This window comes from Mus caroli, unplaced genomic scaffold, assembly GCF_978045245.1.
Source record: "Mus caroli unplaced genomic scaffold, Mus_caroli_1 scaffold_9, whole genome shotgun sequence".
Classification (NCBI taxonomy): domain Eukaryota; kingdom Metazoa; phylum Chordata; class Mammalia; order Rodentia; family Muridae; genus Mus; species Mus caroli.
The window spans coordinates 114,196,742-114,213,470 of record NW_028227264.1 but is presented as its reverse complement, the minus strand read 5'-3'; the positions used below and the strand labels follow the sequence as shown (position 1 = coordinate 114,213,470).

Below are 16,729 nucleotides of genomic sequence, written 5' to 3'. Positions count from 1 at the left end.
TCATGGCATGTTATGAATAGGCCTGCTTTATAAATGAGTAAAATGGAAATGAGTGTTTGCCAAATATTGCATGGAAATATTAAAAGTATTAATGAATAAATGTTTGGGAACTTCATTTGAAATTGCTGTACAAATGGCTTTATGTAAATGTCAAGTTTTAGTATTAAGAATGTTGGCCTAACTAGTGACAAACCCTTTATACCAGTGCTCCCTCAATACTTGATTGACTTATGGAAATGGGTCTAGGTAATTCCAGAACACCTGCATCTTATAAGTAATTTTTAATGGAATTTTGGGGAGCTAAGCAGGTTTTCCGGATGATATGGCATAGTAAATAAAAATTAAAAGGTTTTTTGAATGAATGAGAAACAATTGGACCAGTGACTGGATTCGATTGAGTTTTTTCACTGCTACCAGGATTAGGATTTGTCCTTAAATCTCTAACTCTTGATTCAGTTTTTACATGAGGATGTATATGCTAGCCTTTGCATTTACTAGTCACTTACTAGTAAAAAAGAGGGTAAGACTCATGTTATTTTTAGTGTAAATTTAATTACATTCATTGGAATTTCTATGTAGATAATACTGACTCAATAATGTCATGAGTTTTGAAAAATTACTAACGTTATTTTGTCTATGAAATATATTTATTTGTGAGTATTAGAGATAAAAATGATCCATCAGAAGCCCTTGGTATAATGATTAAGCTAATGTAAATACTTGGTTTTGTGCTCAGAAATGATTCTCTAAACATTTACTAGTCAATGATGTAGGTAATAGTGTATAAAGATGTTTTGTTAATTAAAAATGTCATTGCCTTTGATCAAGTAGAGTGTTTTGGATATATGGAGGGATAATATCAATTACAGGCTCATTATGCATTTATTATGCTTATTCTGATTTTTATATGAGATTGGTTTTGCTAGGTTTAGTTTGCTACATATTTAACTTATTTAATGATAGTAATGTTTTAAATAAAACCTAGGAAATATTATATTAAGACATTCCAATGTGATAGTAATATACTTGCTATTTTTCTCACACCTCATTCTAAAAGGCTATTTCTAAATACTTATTTTACTTTAACATGAGTAAAAACATGAAAATATTATTTTGATCAAATGTATTATCAATGTACCTTTATATGGAACACCTAATCCTTTCCCATAGAATTATAATGTTTCAAGATGATTTAAGAGGGCTAAGACTAGGAACAGCAGTAAGTATGACTATAAGGCAATTTTCAAGCTACAGTCTACATTTTGTCAGAAAGGCATAGTAGTTTCTCACTATGAAAAACCAGCAACGTCTGTTGTGGTCTCACAACTACCATGGAGAGAGTTTCTGATGAACATTTTACTAGTTCTATATCATTATGTTTCAAGCATCAGTAAAAAAAAGTAGCCTTTCCTCTAATATTTGAGGTACAATTTTACCACACATGGAACATGTTGAAAAAGGTACCGTTTGATGGGTGCTAACAAATATAGACCATGAGAATACCATGGTAAACCAATGAACAATATAAACATCATGATAAAATCTTCTCAAGCCCATTCTAAGTCCTACCTTGTTCACACTGATTATCCTACAATGAATTAGTTTGCATTTCTGGTCGGTCTTATAGAAACAGTATATATTGCTTAATTTTCCTTCTTTCCCTCATCATATTTATCTCATGACACATACACATTGACAATTCATAGGTAGGCAAATAATTTGTTTATTTATTTACAAAAGAAATGAGCTGTTTCTGAGACGGGTTATTGAAAATAATGCCGCCTCAGGCTCAGCATGACCTCAGGCACCTTTGCTAGCTGCAGAGTCTCCGTTCTTCATCTCTGTTCTGCTTATATAACTCAGAGTGTTGTCATAATGTCTTGTCCCTTTCCCAGTTTTCAGAGTTTGGTAAGTCACATTAGTTTCTCCAGCTTTTTAAATTGTGTTAAATTTTCTCTACATTACCGTAGAGAATGTGGATCAAGATGAAACACCTAGCCATTGCACAGCGCTGAGAAACAGTGAACCATATACATGTGGACTAACTCTGGACTTATTCTGTTACACTCACCTATGTACCTATTTGGCTTTGGCATCCTGTGTCTTGACTGCTGTTGTCTCATAGTTAAACCATGAAGCAAGACCATGTTAGTCCTTCAGGCTTTCTTTCAAAGTCCTTCATTCATTCATGACTTTTGCATTTGCACAGAAGAGGGTCTGTTAGTTCCTACAAAACTTACACTGGGATTTCTAGGATTGATCTGCACTGATCAAACAATTGAGGAAATTAATATTTTTAACAATACTGCTTTAACTGACGGAGTAGACTTCCACTCAATTCTGTCAGGTCCTCATTCTGTTCTCTCGCTGTGTAGTTTATAGCAATCTGTCAAGCCATTTTACCTGTTTATACTGACTATTTTACATTATGAGATATCAGACATGGTATTTTTTTTTGTCTATTTAGAATGAACTTTGTGGAACTAAGAGATTGCTCAGAGGTTAAGGACATTGGTTGCTCTTCCAGAAGATCAGAATTGGATTCCTAGCACTCACATGGTGGCTCACAATTATCTCCAACTCTATTTCTAGGCTATCTGAATTCTATTCTGGTCATTGAGATCACTGGGTTCATGTGTTATACGGATATATATGCATGAAAACACACACGCATACACATACACACATTTTAAAGTTAGAATTACATTTCTTTTTAGACTTCAACATTAAAATAGCTGTCACTTTTTTATTATGAATGCTCTATAAAGACTAATGGAAAGACTGCCTGTTGTAGCTTTTATAAAATCATTAAATTTCCAAACATGGATACAATCTATCTTGATCATTTACATCCATCACCTGCCCTGTCCAACTACTATAAAAACCCCTGGTGGTATCATCCTTCTAAAATTATGCCCCCATTTGTTTATTTATTTATATGTATATTTTTAAATTTATCTGTCATAAGGGATAGCATCACCCACTACACCACAAAAAACTAACAATGACCACATGCATAAAGAAAAGTTACTTTCCTTCCCCTGTTGGCCATCAGTTCAAAGAGCTTCCTAGCCAGAAGGAAAGTCGTAGTAACCCTATTGCAATGCATGTTGTAAATCTGTATTGGCTTGATTTTGTGCATATCTTGTGCAGTAATGCACAGTTTGCTGTGAGTTTATCTGTGTGACAGCATGTGATGTCTAAAGCCCCCTTCCCCATCTTATGGCTACAAAATTCTTTCTCTCCCTCTTTCACAGTATTCCCCAAACTAGAGGATGGCGTTAAAGAAATAAATATTTTAATAAATAAATAAATAGAAATATAAATTTATATATAATATAATATAAGTATAATATAATTTTATATAAATATAAATTTATATAAATATTTATATAAATTTTATTTTATTTATTTATTGTGTTGTATTGTCAAATATTGTCTTCCTAGAGTGTCCAGTTTTAATCAGAGTGGGGTGAAGATTCAGTCAAATCCCTTTCATGTATCAGGATAGCTCTTTATTTTCTTTATGGTTTTAGTCTATTTATGTCTCAGGTTTAATTGACTGACTTTCAATTTTTCAGCCTTCAGCAAGCTACTGACAAACAATATTCAATCCATATCTTTTTTGTAACTCATTGTCCAAGTAACTTCTAAACTTCTAGACAAGTAAACTTCTAAATCCAAATCTAGATATCCTGTACCAGTGTTTAGTGCGTATATTGGTGTTCTTTGGCCTTGGTAATCTCAGTGGGTAGTTATTTCTCTTATTACTGTCTTTTATTTTTTTATTATGTTTTTTGACCACATCATAAAATGGTAGCTTACTCTCTATTTTGATTTTCTAACAATTTGTGCATTTTAAAAACTTTTAAAAATGTTGAATAGTTATCCAGGATAGCACTATAAACTTGGAATTTTTTTCCTGAAAATCATAAAAAATTGAGAACTTACTTTCCTTTTAAAAGCATGTATGTTCTGAGTTTGTAATTTAAGCTTGAGTAAGCTTTGATACTCTGTTTCTGTTTCAAGGACTGGTTCTATTTTATCTAAGATGTTTAGCTTATTAACATAATTCTGCTTAGCCTTTTCTTACTATTTAATTGCAACAAAATCTCCAATGATGTCAGCCCATTCCAGAAACTTTCAATTGGATATTACTCCTATTTGCCTGGTTGTGTAACTTAAAATTTATAAGCATTGTTATCTTCCAAATAACATTTTAATACCATTAACTTTTTCTCTATTTATCTCTTTTATAGATTAAATCTGAAATAATTATTTCTTTCTCCTGAATACTTAAACTTTATTTTCTATTCCTCCCTTATTTTTGGTAATTTCTTAAGATATAAACTAGGGGTTTTAACACAAAACTCCATTTACCAATTTTAATTTTAAATATTTTCCATGAGTTTTCCTCATAAAGTTATTCCCAAGGAAGTCTTTTAAAGTTTGTTACTTATACTGAGATTTCCATTCCATTCGCTTGCACTTAAAATTTTTTTGTTTAATTTTTAACTAACATCAGTTAATTTCTGATTACTTAGAATTTGCCCAAAAGGTGTATGTTGTTTATTTCTGACTTCTGGTGTAGAAATTGAATATACACTCTACGATTAAACTCTTCTTATATATGTTGAGTCTTCTTTTATGACCTAGAAATTGGTACTACTTGATTCTTTGTCTACATCAGTGTTGGCAAGAGTACAAATCTACAAATGCCAATTAGGCATAGTCTATTGACAGAACTATTCAGGTCTTTATATGTTTGTATATTCTATTTTTTAAAAATAAATTATTCTTCTCTCATATATTACAACCTAGTACACCCCCACATGTACCTCCCTTTCTGAGATCCACACTTCCTTTGTTTCTCTTCAGAAAAATAGCAGACCTTTTCTAAATGGATATCAACTAGACATGACATGTTACAGTAAAACTAGGCACAAACACTCATATCAAGGCTGGATAAGGACACACAGCAGGAGGAAAAGGGTCCCAAGAACAGGCAAAGTAGTCAGAGACATCCCGCACTTCCACTGTCTCACAAGAAAACCAAGCTACACAGCCATAACATATTTGCAGAGAACCTGGCTCCGACTCACTCCAGGTTCTTGTCTGCCCATTGGTTCATCATTTTTATGTGATAAGCACTCCTCCTCCTCTTCCTCTTCCTCCTCGTCCTCGTCCTCCTCCTCGTCTTCCTTACCAAATCATGATTCCAAAGACTTGGGAAAAAGAGTAGTTTAGTTACTTGCTGATGTATCTAAAAAGTAATCTTTCAATGTTAATATAGACAATGAAGATTAGAAACTTAGGCTGAAGTATCAGGGACTCACTTTGCTGATTTAGCACCAAACCTTGCTATATGATCAGTATCTTAGTTTACTTCTCCTAGTCTTTAATCAAACTCTTACTCTACACACACACACACACACACACACACACACACACACACATATATGGTACATGTAGATTAGGAGCTTATCTGCTGTGATGGAATTGGCAGGAAATGGAACACCATGAAAATTATGGGGCACATGACTGTGTGTGTGTGTGTGTGTACATGTATATGCATAGTCATGCTCCCCATAATTTATATGAGTGTATATATAATATGTGTCTATATGTATGCATATATAGTATGTATATATGTGTGTCTGTGTGTAAATAAATATATATAATGTAAATAAATATTATCTATTTATGTGTATATATATATATATATATATATCAGTACACATATAATGTACAATATACACTGATCCACTTAACCTATAGGTGGAATGGGTAAACCTTTCTATTTTAGGATATCTGAGTGATTACAATGATGATTAGATATAAATAAATAATAATAGTTAATGTTCATTGACTGTTCAGTCTGTGCTAGAAAATGTGCCAATGTTTTATAACAATATTTTAATTCTTATAATAACAACATGTGGCTTTCACTATTATTATTTTAATTTTAAAGAGAAGTATACAATGATAGTCAATTGAGAGATGATTCAAAGAAAATCAGGTTTAAAAACTAGCATTCATCGTCATTATATTTGATCAGAAAACTTGGCTTTTGCAATCTTTCCAACAGGAGCAGACAAGCCCCTGCCTATTTGCTAGGCACTTTCTACAGAGTCCTGTGGATGTAATAAGAAATGAAGGAGAAAATAAAATAATAGAAATAAATGAGTACAGAAGCCAGTAGATATGTACATTTTAAATAAAGAAACCTAAGTGTAACAGCACATACAATAGGAAAAATTGTATACTAAACTAATTGATAAATTGAGGTATAGTAATAACTGTATGAATGATGAAGTGAGAAATGTGCACCATGCTATCAGAAACCAACCTTCAGTTTCTTAGCTCTATCCTTATCTACTTAATATTTTATGTTGGTGGCATCAGACTAGGTTAGTCTACTCAAGCCATCAATATTGTGATCTTAATATACTTGAAGTTTACAAGGAGAAACTTTCTCTGTCTCTCAAAAGAACTCTGTTTTATTTTAATTTGGTGACTTATTTGACTCATCTCATGTCTATGAGGATATAATATTCTGACTGGCCAGTGTAGGCTAGACCTTGTCCTCAGGGTTGGCAAGAAGCTCATTCCATAAAGAAGGTTCAGAAATGAAACATCATTGAAATTATTAGGAACATGAAGGAACCACATGTGGCCTCATAAAGATCAAGGGTTTGGGGTAATAGACTTCAAGCTGAGCAAGCTGGGTTTGAACTACCAAAGCTCTCCTGTCACAGAGAGCTTATAGTGAGTGTTGCAGGCCAAGAAGATCCAAAGAAGTGCTGAAAGAAGACATGTAACAGTTTAACTATTTTTCTAGGATAAAACAACCCTATGGATATAGTAGACATAGAATTGATATGCCTGATCTGGACAATTTAGACTAGAGACAGGAAATGCAAACAGTAGACTTTCGTAGCTATTTTATGTAACATTTAGTTAAAAACAATCAGTTTCCCATTCTGTGGTTCTGTCCCTGAAGATCTGTTACTAGTCAACACTAACCTTGACCCATAGCCAAACCCTCACTGTATTTATGATTCTCTGACTTATCGTCATATATAACTAGTTTCTTAATACTGCCCTAATTATTTCTACTTATGTTTTTATTCCTCTTGAATTATAATTTCATTTCACTCTAAATAATTTGCAGAGAAATAGATCACAGGAGAATAGAGAGTTATGGAAAATGGAGGTTAGAACTAGTAGATCAGATACTGATTTTTGTGAAGTTGAGTTGGAAAGTTGAAGTTCTTTGAAGAAATACTGAGAGATGTTCATCCTGAGTGATCCCAAGGCTAGTATGAAAAATAACTTCCTAAAATTCTCTTTTAGGACAGAAAAAGTGTGATTGGTACTGTATGATGAAAATACAGATCTAATGAAATAACACATTACTTTATAACTGGAAAATGAAGAAGCATTTATTGAAAAATATAACAAAAAGTAGCAAGATGGCTCTTCACAGACAAGAAAGGCTGTGAAAGATGGATTGGGACAGCATTTTGCTCTAAAAGCACACAGGGAAATAAGAATCAATGACCCAATGACCTGGATGATGACAGTGAGTGACTGCTCATTAAATTTACATATGATGCTAAGGTGGAAAGAACTGCTGCAAGCTCCAAGAGAAGAACAAATTAGACGATGACTTCAGCATTTTAAATAGGGTCTTTTTAAAAGCAGGAACAGTTTTTCAGAAACTCTTATGTGAGTTGGTTTTATTCAGAAGATAAATAAATATTACATAGTATAAAAAAAGAGAGGGATTTGCCAAGTAGAGAAAATCCGCAAGAGCCTGGTGACCCCACAATTTGAAAAGAAACTGGTAATAGAAATTCAATTTGTGAGGATTTTGCTGATGTATTCTACAGCTGGAATCGGACAAAATATTTTTATGGTTCTGACATCCTTTGACATTGAGAAGACCAACCAGGCACTTTTGTGCATCTTCCTTTGATTTCTAAGAACCTCACCCACTGTGCCATCTTAATGAAGCTATGGTGAACACCCAGAGAGAACATGGAGATAGGATGCCTTCTGTTGTAGTAAAACTATGTCTTCCTTTTAAAATGTAACCAAATAGTCAATACAAAGCCTAAGAAATTAAGCTAATGGCTCTAATTAGCATCAGTATAATGGGGGGATCATGCATGTCCTTTAATGAGCTGCTACATACAGCTCATTGGGACAGCATCTTTGCTCTAAAAGCACACAGGGAAATACAACTTTTGTGAACTACTTCACATGCATCACACCACTTATTCCTAATGGAAACCTTGGGATCCATGCATTTTTACTTACCATGAATATTGAGGTTTAGTTTCATGACCACCATGTTAGTTCCATGACAATATTTGACATAAAGGTAAGCTTCAATTCTGGGCTTGTATCTATAAAATAGTCTACACATGACTATATCCTAAAATGAGTTGTGGTGTGAACAATGTCTAAATGTAGCAACTTCAGTTTCTTAGGTCACTTTCAACCCTGTATGTAAATCCTGATTATCTGAAATCTCACTTCTGATGTCAACTCTTTCTCAAACTTTTGACTTCTCAGTTTCATCCCTATGACATACTTGTCTGGATCAATGCCAGACTTAAGCAGAAGTATCTTTTGATGGAGCACACAGAGAGCACTTTCTAGAACCAAGTCAGATTGTACTTCTTTGCAGAAAATTCTATAAAGACTGAAGTCAGTGTAACAATAGCACACAAGGTCCTTCTCCTCCCTGCTCACTCTATGCTGCACCCCATGGAGTTCATGTCTGTTTCCCCATTGCTTCCTATTCTCTATCAAATTCCACCCACACTAGGCTTTTGGTCTGCCTATGTCTTCTATAGATAATATTGTTTTTCCCAACTATGTCCAGATTTCTCTCCTCGGAAGCTTTACTTACACTCCACTTTCTAAAAGAGACTTCACCAAAGCAATGTCCTCATAGTTATTTTCCTTCTATCCCTTTATTTTAATCCACTTGTTCTGCCCCATGATGGGGGTCACTTTCTAACACATTACACATGTGTCTAGTATTATGTGTGTGTCTCATCCATTTAAATATGATCTTTATAAAGTGAGACATCTATTTCCAGATATCTCTATCTCTCTCTCTATCTCTCTATCTCTCTATCTCTCTATCTCTCTATCTATCATCTATCTATCTATCTATCTATCTATCTATCTATCTAATTAGTATACAGTAGGCTCTGGATATGCATCTCTTGAGTGAAATTAAAGAAGTTGTAAGAGAAGCCACAGGGGCAAATATCTGCAGTCTCAGCACTGTGTGGAAGCTGAGACAAAAAAATTACTGAAATTTCAAGCCCAACCTGGTCTATGCAGGAAGTTTCAGACCAGTTAGTGATTTGTGGCTTAGCCCTATTTCAAGAATAAAATAAAATAGTAGAAATATTATTATGGTGTTTCAAGGTAAAGATGATTTCTGTTTATTGGAGTTGAGAAAATCGAAGCCCCTTAAGGAGTTCAAGCACAATCCATGAGTTTCAGAGGAGTAGGGAATCATGACTTACCCAGCTGTTCTCTTCTCTGACGTGCTCTGTCTTGTTTAGTTGGACTGTTCTGGGGCTTGTAAGACCTCTTCTTTTTTTCCTCTTTATTCTTCTGCCTCATCCTCCCACTGGCCAAAGTTTTCCAGTTCTGACTTTTCCAAACTGATTCTCCCTCTGGGCTTTAGTTTTCTTATTTGTAATCAACTAATATTACTACTATATATGACCTTATCACATGAATCACTATTTTGACCTCTTTAGCACGTTCATAAATGGTATAGAGTAGCTGATATGTACATCGATTGACTATAGCACCTGTGATCCTTTCTGTAAAACTGGTGGACTTTTAGTTACACAGAGTTCAATAATAGCTAATGATAGCATTGGTTGTTCTTTGAGGAACTGCCAGGAAACACCCAATATCTTCTTTAATCTCTCATCCATTAAGGTAAATGGTATTATCTCTAAGTCATATAGGAGTAAGCAGAAGCCTGTAGAATTTAGTGATGCGTTCAGGCTCCTGGATGTCAGAGTGGAAATTCACATCTCAATTATAACTCAGGATCTTGTTCTACTAGAATACTTTTCTACTGTGATATTGCTGTATTAGAAAACACAATTGACCTTACAATCTTTTCAGACACAGCACGTAAGGATTTTTTTTTTGTGAATCAGACACTAATATTTTAAGGTAAGTAACATGTTGACAGACAAATAAAACAAGGCTTATAAAATCTGGGAAATAATAATCAGTGGTTATGGTCTTCTCATTAAAACATGAACAAGATCAATGACTAAAAAAAAAGATTATCCGAAGGAGAAAGAGAAGAGAGAAGAGAAAGGGCAAGAGAAGGGTGAAGAGAAGAGGGAGGAAGGGAGAGAGGGAAGGAGGTAAAATTAGGTAGGGGGAGAAAGAGAGAGAGATAAAAATGAGAGGAAGAGGAGATTGATTTAGAAGCATTTAAAGATAGAGTCTGTCAGGAACAGCTAAGATGTACAACATACACATGAATCCCCTGGAGGCTACAGGGCTAAGAGGTGATTCCATAATTGGCGCTAACATATCAATGGTCATTATAGCTAGCCTGTTCACCACTTTTTTGTCAACATTAAGGTCAAAGCAAGATAAATGGCCCCAAATTACAGGAAGACATCTCAGTTAATATCAAAAAGAGCTTCTTGACATAAAAGGGAATTAAGTATTTCAATAGGAGCCATAGAAAAATTTTTATTCTTTGATAGTATTTAAGAATAAAATAGAAAAATCTGCCCTCAAATTAGCTAACTAAATTGGAGGACTACTCAAAAAAAATTCCTTCTGATCTTACTTCATAGTGCATAATAGAAAATGGGATAAAAATTCATAGTTTCTGAAATTAATTTGGCATTCACACATTTATGTGTGAAAAACCCAAATTCTCATTTGGTCTTAAACACAGATATATGAATGGCCAAGGAAGCAACTACTCACTCCGTAGATAATATTATAAAATCTAAAGCTAATTCCCATCTGTGTCTGAGGGTCTACTGCTCATCTGCTACAAACCATCAGAAGAATGTCTGCACTGAACACACTTGCCTCTCTCTGAGCTTTGTCTCTGCTTTGTTCCTGGCCAGGGGTAATGTTAAAATGTCTTTCTTTTATGACCTTGCAAAGAAAATGGGCAAAGTAGGAAGAGGTTGTTATATTGACTTTTTTTGATAAATGCCTTTACTACTTCCTGGTAAATTATTAATTTGTGCATTTGGCTGATGGAAGGGAAGTGTCTTTCACATATATGTTTGACAGATTCATCACTGCTCGAATGTATTTTTTTCTTTTTATTTTTTTTTCTCATTAAAATCCCAATACTTCAGACATTCTATTTTCTGTATTTCACATGCACTTCTGCCTATTAAATGTCCCTTTCTGATTTGCCATCTAAGTGATGAGACTGAAAGAAAAAGTATGAACTTGATGAAAATAGGCATCCAGTTATTCAATGGTGTGACTGCCCAATTAATACTATTCAAAGGAGGCTTACTTACATCCCTGTATTTGGGGCATCAAATTGGTTTGTTGGTACTGATGATTTAGATTGCTGCTGTCAAATCTATCTGCTGCATACAGCTTTTGTCTTTCTCACTGTACTGCAATGCCTTAGAAGGGGCAACTGTTGACTTGGGCTTTATTCTTCTGTTCTTTTCTGTGCTGTCTCTGTGAAAGACTAGTGGTCACTGGTTTAGGAAGCATAGGCCCAGAGGAGGGTGAGTCCTTGCAGATATTCACCTTCTGAGAGACTGCTGCTGCTTTTGTTGTGAAGTACAGTTCTTCAGTGTATTGGAAAATGCACAATTTGGATGACTTTTATAATGGCTCAGATATGCTAGTTTCTACCAACAGTTATAACTAAGAATAGAAAAACAATTTAATTAGTATACATGGAACTATAAAAGAGTATTTCATTTCTGAAACGTGCTCACCCTGCAACTGTGTGTTCGCTCTAATCCCAGGGAGCTTGGAGATTGCTTCAGTGAGTCTCAGGAAGGAATGGGGCTCCAGGTTACCCAAGGTCATTCACACAAGTGCTTTGTGAATTTCAAGTCATTTTATAAAAGAATATTGAGAGAGACATGGCAAAAGATGAAAACTGAAAAGAGTCAGAGGAAAGCCACTGTATATTTCTCTGGACTAGAATTAGAAAAGGTAAAGGTTGGCTTCGTGTGTCTACATTTTTGTTTTTTTCAGGATGATAGGTTTCTGCTATAGCTGGAAGGGGAAAAGCCAATTTCAAAGGCTAAAGAAGCAAGGTTCTAGACTTATGGAATGTTCTACTGATCAAAAACACATAAAGAAAGAAAAGGGAAAACAAGGACAGTGTTTTCATATAACAAAAAAAAAGATTATTTATAAAAACTGCAGATTTTATTTTGGATATAGTGTTGATAAATGTCAGATATAAGATTGGTAAAGAACTTACCTCATTATGTAGGCTGCCATTTTGTTCTATTGACAGTATCCTTTGCCTTACAGGTTTTCATTTTCATGAGGTTCCATTGTTGATTTTATTACCTGAGCTGTTGTCTGTTAAGGAAGTTACCTCCTGTACCTGTGCATTCAAGGGTGTTCTTTAGTTTCTCTTCTATCAGATTTAGTGTATCTAGTTTTATGCTGAGGTCTTTGATCAACTTGGACTTGATTAGATGACAAGAAACCAAATAACCCCACTGAAATAGGTCACAGAGATAAACAGAGGATTCTCAACAGTGGACTCTATGATGTCTGACCTAGCCAGTACCCCCTGGAACTTGTGTCTCTAGCTGCATATGTATCAGAAGATGGCCTAGTCGTCCATCAGTGGAAAGAGAGGCCCATTGGTCTTGAAAACTTTATATGACTCAGTACAGGGGAATGCCAGGGTCAAGAAGTGGGAGTGGATGAGTACAGGAGTGGGTGGGGGAGGGTATGGGGGACTTTTGGGATAGCATTGGAAATGTAAATGAAGAAAATACCTAATTAAATAGAAGAGAGATGTTCAATATCCTGGGTTATAAGAGAAATGCAAATAAAACTACTTTGAGATTCCACCTTACACCTTTCAAAATGGCTAAAATAAAAACTCAAGTGACAGCTCATGCTGTGGAGGATGTGCAGCATGAGGAACACGCTCATATTGCTGGTGGGGGTGTAAACTATACAACCACTCTGGAAATTAATTTGTCAGTTTTTCAGTAATTTGGGAATAGTTCTACCTGAATACCCAGCTATATAACTCTTGGGCATGTACTCAAAAGATGCTCCACCATTCCATAAGGACACTTGCTCAACTATATACATAGCAGCTTTTTTTTTTTTTTTTGTAATTCCAGAAACTGGAAATAACCTAGATATCCCTTAAGTGCCAAACGGAAAAGAAAAATGTGATACATTTATACAATTGAGTATTACTCAGTTATTTAAATAAAATGACATCATGAAATTTGAAGGCAAATAGATGGAATTAGAAAATATCATCCTGAGTGAGGTAACCCAAACACAGAAAAACAAACATGGCATGTATTCATTTATAAGTGGGTAATAGCTATAAAGGACAAGATAACCATGCTATGACCCACAAACCCAAAAGAAGCTAAGTAACAGAAGGGATCTAAAAGAGGATGTTTGAATCTCACTGAGAATAGGAAAGAAATTAGACATAGGGGATAGCTGGGGAGTGTGTGTGTGGGGGGGTGGGACTTGGTGTGACAGTAGGTACAGAGGGAAACAGGAGGGATCAAATGTGGGGAAGATAAAGTGACCATAGACCAGATTGAACTTCCGAAACCTCAAAGCCAAGACCACCTAGGCCACCCCTGTTCTAACCGGGCTAGTAATGCCATTCATCATGGGTATGGGGGTAATTTTCATTCAAACCATCACAGCAATATTACATGTTAGATGTCAAATTCAAAAGGGCTAGCCACTCTTGTCTTACTACCTGGGGTGACTTGATTAGCATCAGTCAAAATGTGAATCCAAAGATTATCTAGTTCTGTCCTTAGTAATTATACTTACAAAGCACCAAACAAATTCTTTATTAACAAAGACATGCTTCAGACACAACATTTGCTGGTATAGTCATAATTCTACCTTGCAACAACAGTACAATCTTTTACCAAGTCAGTTTTGTTACTGCTTAAGGTGAATATATTATTTCCTCTTAAAATGTTCAAAGCTTATCTTGGGCACACTTTTGCAGAATTTTTTAATAGATTCTTTTAGGATAGGCAAAGGATGACTTGATGATTTACTGAGGAAGTTACCCAAGGGCTGCAAGCTCTTTGTATCTTATCATAGAGCAGTGTGGCTTAGGTCCTCGTGGCACATCGAGCAAAAAAATCTTGCTGATTTTTTTTTGCCCTGAAAAAACATAGAATCAATCTCTCTCTCTCTCTCTCTCTCTCTCTCTCTCTCTCTCTCTCTCTCTCTCTCTCTCTCTCTGTCTCTCTCTGTCTCTCTCTTCTTTCTTTCTCTCTTCTTTCTTTCTTTCTTTCTTTCTTTCTTTCTTTCTTTCTTTCTTTCTTTCTTTCTTTCTTTCTTTCTTTCTTTCTTTCTTCCTTCCTTCCTTCCTTCCTTCCTTCCTTCCTTCCTTCCTTCCTTCCTTTCTTTCTTTCTTTCTTTCTTTCTTTCTTTCTTTCTTTCTTTCTTTCTTTCTCTCTTTCTTTCATTTACTCACACAAGTACTATAAGGCTTGACAGTAATTTTATCTTTCCTATTCTTGAAATTTAGGAAGACAGACTTTCTTCCCCCCATCCTCTAATTACTGAATCTGGCTTTTGTCTTAAGGTCATTTTTCTAAAGCAGGAGAATTTGAGAATAGTTTTCATTGTTTCACATAGGTAGAGAAATAGGACGAGGCCGAAGGTAAGAAGTTTAACGGGAGGTCTCCTGCAAAGTCAGTGCCTTAAAGGCCTGAACCTTAGCACACGATGACCTAGAAATAAACCTTCATCCTTAAGAGACCACAAAAAAACTCTGTTGTGAACTTGAGTAGCTGGCAAGGAAGGGAAGAAAAAAACCTTCTGGAAAATTTCAACTCTGTACAAGCTTCAACTTGTGCTGGAGCTCAAATGAAGTCTGCCTTAGTGCATTGCAAACCCCTGGCCAAGATTTAATTTAAAATGCTTGTCTTGTCCCAAGATGTCCCTATCCTATATACCACCATCCAGATCTAATATAAATCTTTCCTAGAAAAATCCACTTCTTATGATATCTCAGACTTCCAGAAATAAATCTTAATGAAAAACAACAGTATACCGTAAAAAAATTGCCTATCATATAAAGAACACATTCCTCAAACATGCTCTGGAAATGACAGACAACAGAAATATTCATACATATGTAAGGCAATGCATATGCTATGTAAAGGGTAGCGTTAGTTATTAATAAGCTGAGAAAATGAGAAATGTGTGAGGTTTTTTAAAAAAGCTGACAAGGATTATAGAAATGGAATTTGTGCATGCTGTAAAATGTATGTACAATAAGTAGGCGTGCCACAGGTTCAAACGCTAATTTTTTTGACATGAAGTATGTACATGTATGAATTGCCAAATTTGTTGAAGATTCCAAAAACAAATGTAATTAACACAGAAAAGCTAAAGATATAATTATGACGTAGGAAACAGAGCCTTGAGGATACCATGTGGAGTGTTGCACTCAGAGATAGTAATAAGATCCAGTCATAACACAGACAGGGATACAGAAGCCTGGGTGGGCAATGTGAGAACTCATGGCTGAACATTACTTAACTTTTCTAACTATTCCTTCTTTGTTAAATTCATTGTTCTGAGCACCAGAGAATAATACGTTTCTGCACAAAATAGCTGCATCCCTAGAAGCTGAACCTTGAGTTTGAACCCTAAGACATTCATAGTAGAGCAAAGAATCTTGCCTGTTAACAAATTCAAATTTAAACTGGTAGCAGTTTAAAACCTGTTGCAGTGTGTGTCTGCCTGCCTGCCTGCCGTCTGTCTGTCTGTCTGCATGTCTGTCTGTCTGTCTGTCTGTGGGTACATGAGCATGTGGCGGTTAGAAGACAACTTTAAGTTGTTTTTCTCATTCTATCATGTGGACTCTGGGGATTGAATCCAGTGTTAGGCTTAGAAGCAAGAGCCTTCGCCAACTGAGACTTCCCCACAGATCCTGTTCTTTCACTTGTATTTTCTTACATATCATTTTCAAAACTCGAATAAGATAAAATTTTAATAGTAACTTCAAAGGCTACATTTTTTTCTTAATTTCAGTAAGTATTATATACTAAGGGTTCATGGTTCCTACTACCCTGCAGCATCCTTTTGAAGAATTATAGCAAGCTAAAGCCTCAAGTATTTTTTCCCCAAGTTCATACAGCCTTAGAAGCAGCACAAGCAAGATTTACCCCTATCCTGTCCAATCTATGTTCTATCATATGTGTGATTGCTTGGGCACAGAGTCAAATATTTCCAACTTTTGCCCTGGAGAAGGTTAGGCATTTATTCCAAAGAGTTTTTCTTCATGAAACCATTTATAACTTCTCTCTCTTTTTATAATTATGTATTTTATTTTATGTGTATTTGCCTATCCCCTGGAACTAGAGTTACAGATATTTGTGAGCTGCCATGTAGTTGCTGGCAATTAAACCCTGGTCCTTTGGAAGAGTAGCCTGTGCCCTTAAATCTTTAGCATGAAAAATAAATG

General features: G+C 35.2%; 1 protein-coding gene across 3 annotated transcripts in view; it reads left to right on the top strand.

The window, feature by feature from the left end:
* Positions 1–16,729, top strand: part of Trhde (thyrotropin releasing hormone degrading enzyme) — a 415,327-nt gene that overhangs the window by 263,107 nt on the left and 135,491 nt on the right. The window lies entirely within an intron of this gene.